The sequence below is a fragment of the Misgurnus anguillicaudatus genome, chromosome 2 (genome assembly GCF_027580225.2).
Source record: "Misgurnus anguillicaudatus chromosome 2, ASM2758022v2, whole genome shotgun sequence".
Lineage (NCBI taxonomy): Eukaryota > Metazoa > Chordata > Actinopteri > Cypriniformes > Cobitidae > Misgurnus > Misgurnus anguillicaudatus.
Genome location: NC_073338.2, coordinates 34,049,820 through 34,054,665, shown reverse-complemented (window position 1 = coordinate 34,054,665; position 4,846 = coordinate 34,049,820). Strand labels below are relative to the sequence as shown.

Genomic DNA, 4,846 nt, shown 5'->3' with positions numbered 1-4,846 from the left:
TTGTCGCTTCGGCTTAGGGTTAGATTTACATAAAATTACATCCCTAATCAAACCCAACTCTAACCCTAATGCCAGGCGAAAAAATAAATCAGAAAAAATAGTATAAATCTATACATAAAGGGGCGGTTTCTCGGACAGGGATTAGACTAGTTCCAGACTAAAATAAATGTAAGAGCTGTCCAAACTCAAAACAACTTTCACTGACATATCTTAAAATACATCAGTCTACTTTGTTTTGCCTCAAAAGGCACACAAGTTTTGTTTTAGTAAGACATGTTTGTTATATTTCATAATTAAACTAAGCCCTAGTCCTGGTTTAAAATAATCCCTGTCTGGGAAACCACCCTAAAGTGACATTCTAATGCAAGCACCAAATCTAAGCCGAAGCGACAATGGTTTGAATATAGGAAAAAGCAGTTGAGTAACCAATACGTGATAATCACACGAAAACAGGAATTCGTATACGATCACGAACAAACGCGGAAATTCGTGATAATATCACGAAAAAAGAATCAAAAAATTACGTGACTATATCACGAAACCTTGTGAGTACGACGTACAGTATAACAGCAATAAGATACTGTACGCGTCTATGCTGGACACAAAAAACAGAACAAACAACACAAATAAAACAACACATAACTATACACTGTTTGTACAGTATATTTAAGGTTGAAGTCTACTGTATGTGTTTCTTTTATGCTAGGCCTACTTCTTTGGTAATAATCATCTTATACAGATAGTCAAGTCGTGACAGAATTTTAATTTCTAGACATACTACCCCTTTAAATTTGATATAAAGCAACCCTTTGCCTTTTGACCATGGCCATGAGCCAGTAGGTATTTCGATGTATCCCCCTGAAAGGTTCTGACCCAGCCTAATAAATAATTAAACTTGATCCTGAAATAGTCAAGGCCCTTCAACCCACTTAGAGCTCCACTTAGATTGTTTGCTCTGCATTTGCTCTTTAAAGCGCACTTCTTAAGTCTTTTCAAAGTGACATTTCCTGCACTTTACTCAAAGGTACATCCCGTACAGCCACTCTCACAGGAATCACCTTCGACAGTCATTGCCATTTTTATCCTCCACTAAGTGTTCAAAAATAAAGTGACGCTGTTATCACTTTCTCTGCGCATAATTAAAAAGATGATAAAGTGTAAAATATCTTAATCTGTGGAGGAAAACAATAAGACCCATGCAGGTGTCCCGTTTTTCAAGACTCTCTGATCTGAGACCAGTCACAGACCTCATTGATCTACGCCTCCATCTGTCCGCCATCTGTGGAAGTGTGAAATATTGCAAGCATATTTTCAATTACGCATATGGTTACGGCAATGATATTGTTTAGCACTAATCCTTTGAGAAAGCACATTAAGAGACTTGTACAGCGCAGTCTAGAGGGTGTGTTTATTGGTCCACCTTTGATGACCTTGTGGACGCCGCACAAATTTCCTTGAATCAAAATGGATTTATTCAATTTGGTTTATTCAAACTCAGCCTATTTAGCCAGGGTAACTTTAAACCTGCCGTTTCTGCTATAGTTTCGCCTTAAGCGCCGCCACCTGCATGCTCAACAGCCAAAAGTAGCCAACCGCAGTGTGCATTACTGATAACGCCGGATCTTGGCTCGACACTAAATGCTGGCAGTCGGCAAAGGGAACGCCATCACCCTTCATTAAGAATGACAGAACCTCTACACCGCTCGCTTCTGCCATTCTCTTTGTAGCAGCGTGTCTCCACATACAGAGATAAAACCCGCGCCTGCTCTGTCTGAAATGGTAATGTGGCCTCATTAGAAGCGACATCCGTGTGTGGATTTTCACAAAATTTATGATAATGTATTCATCAAAAAAGAAAAATACAGACCCGAAGTATGGATTTGAGTGTGATATGCCGAGAAAAAAGGAAGCAAAACGATCAATTCTACCTCATGTGTTAATAAAATAGAGTGAGGGAGAGATAATAGCGGTAAGTGAAATAAAAGTATAGCTTTTGTCTGAGGCAGCTTAAAAGGACGTGTGTCTTTAGAGAGGCTTCCTTTTGAAAAAGACAAAACAGCTGGAAGATACTTTAAGTGAATCGCTGCTTTTAGGGCATTAGCACAGAGCTACGAAATGAAAGCTTTTAAATAACTTTGCTTAATATTACATGCTATTATATGTGGTATAAAATCAGCACTTGCCAAATGGGAGTAAAAATTCACATTGGAAAATAGATAAAAATATTTTTTATGCAAGAAGTGAAAAAAATGTTTAGGTATTTATCTATAAATTCTTGCCGCATACTGTACAGTACGTTTTTGTTAGTACAGTCCCTTTAATCTTGCTCACTGTATTTTGTAAAAGCGGTAACACTTTATTATAATGTTCATTAATTAACATTAGTTAACTACATTAGTTAACATGAACTAATGATGAACTGCACTTGTGCAGCATTTATTAATCTTTATTAATGTTAATTTCAACAATTACTAATACTTTATTAAAATTTGGTTAACGTTAGTTAATGCACCGTGAACTAACATGAACAAACAATGAACAGCTTTATTTCTATTAACTAACATTAACAAAGATGAATAAATACTGTAACAAATGTATTGCTCATGGTTTGTTCATGTTAGTTAATACATTAACTAATGTTAAATCATGAACATTATAATAAAGTGTTACCGTAAAAGCTCCTACGAAACAAGATTGTCTGCGATGCTACAGTACAAATTAATTTGATTTTAAAATGTTTCTCTTGATTTATGGGTATTTCCCAAAATTCTGGCCTATTTATGTCCCCAGAGTGTAATTCTATTAAAAACTAATCAAATCTTATAAATTAATTAGTATAAACAAAAACAAGTCTAGACTTTTTTATGGCTGCTCTTACTAATAATTTTATCACATTTAATTGGTGTTTTGTGATACAATATCAGTGTTTTGGTGTTGCCCTTCACCAGAGTTTTCACATGTCGTGACATATCTCAAACATTATTTATCACAAATTAATAAAAAAAATATATGCATATGAATTAAATGTCACTTCAACTAATAAACTACATGCACATATTAAGCATATAGCACTACAGATGCCTTGATGTCCAGAAAAGTAAGTAAATTTACTCTTTATTCTTTGTGTTGGGCATGTTTATTATGCGTCATTACCATATGTGTTGTATTTCGGTATTTTTTACATTTTTGAAATATTTTTATCACTTTAATAGTTAAAATTGTGTACATTACATGTAGAAAGCTAGCTACACTTGCTTAGTCATCCTCTTAGGTAGTAGGGCTATTTTTTTGACAAAAATGTCATTACCAGCACAGTCATTACCAGCACAATACATAACTTTGCCAATAAATTATGTATAAATAACAAAAGCCTCCTACAATTATACATTTCTGACAATGTATTAAAAAGTTTTGATGTATGGCATTCACTTAAAAAAGCTTACATTCCAAGCCAGGGTAGATTGATGAATCAGAAATTTAGATACGTAAATGACTATAATTCATCTTGCAAGTAAAAATGTCATTATGTTCAAAATAAATTAGATTACATGTGAAACTGTCACCACTAGGGGCTGGCTGTGTTTGACTAAGCCACGCCCCTTTTTAACTCCCACCTCGAGGAGGTCCCCAAAGCCGACCCAATGACCAGACAAACACGGAAACAGGTGAGTAAAATTTAAAACAAGCTTTATTGAATTTAAATACTTAAAAGTACTGGGAAAAATGGGGAAAGGGGAATTTAAAACTAATAGGCTTCTTCTCCTCCCTCCAGGGAGACTACAGCCACGGGCAGACAGGGGCAAGAGCAACAGGGGTGCCCCCCCCGTTAACGGAGAAAAAGGGAAACGTCAGGCTCCCGCCTGGACCCTGCTAGCCGTGGCGCCCTCCTTCTTCTTTCCTGGAGGCAGACAATTTTGGTGTGACTGGTAGAGGCTTTTCCCACTGTCCGTGCCCAATGGTTCACTCTCGCCTTCCTCTCTCTCCACAGGCGGCCACTAGGACACAAAGACACTGTTACTGGACTTCGAATGTTTCTCACCGGTTCTGCGGTTTACGACTTTCTGGGTAGGTATCACGTTCACGGTCTGTTCTTCAATGATTCACTCTCGTTTTCCTCTCTCTCTCCACAGGTGGTCGCTAGGACACAAGACACTGTTACTGAACTCTGAATGTTTCTCACCGGCTCCGCTGCTTACAGCTTTTCTGGGTAGGTATCACGTTCACAGTCTGTTCTTCAATGATTCACTCTCGTTTTCCTTTCTCTCTCCACAGGTGGTCGCTAGGACACAAGACACTGTTACTGAACTTCGAATGTTTCTCACCGGCTCCGCTGCTTACAGCTTTCTGGGTAGGTATCACGTTCACAGTCTGTTCTTCAATGATTCACTCTCGTTTTCCTCTCTCTCTCCGCAGGTGGTCGCTAGGGCACAGAAACACTGTTACTGAACTTTGAATGTTTCTCACCGGCTCCGCTGCTTACAGCTTTCTGGATAGGTATCACGTTCACAGTCTGTTCTTCAATGGTTCACTCTCGTTTTCCTCTCTCTCTCCACAGGTGGTCGCTAAGGCACAGAAACACTGTTACTGAACTTTGAATGTTTCTCACCGGTTCCGCTGCTTACAGCTTTCTGGGTAGGTATCACGTTCACAGTCTGTTCTGCAATGGTTCACTCTCGTTTTCCTGTCTCTCTCCACAGGTGGTCGCTAGGACACAAAAACACTGTTACTGAACTTTGAATGGTTCTCACCGGCTCCGCTGCTTACAGCTTTCTGGGTAGGTATCACGTTCACAGTCTGTTCTTCAATGATTCACTCTCGTTTTCCTCTCTCTCTCCACAGGTGGTCG

General features: G+C 38.5%; 1 long non-coding RNA gene across 1 annotated transcript; it reads right to left on the bottom strand.

Moving 5' to 3' along the window:
* Positions 1 to 3,666: 3,666 nt before the first annotated feature.
* On the bottom strand, positions 3,667 to 4,534 carry LOC141366113 (uncharacterized). The gene is made up of 2 exons (XR_012371136.1): positions 4,323 to 4,534; positions 3,667 to 3,995 (listed from the first exon to the last, which is right to left on the bottom strand). It is a non-coding gene; the product is annotated as an uncharacterized lncRNA (long non-coding RNA).
* Between the last annotated feature and the right edge of the window lie 312 nt (positions 4,535 to 4,846).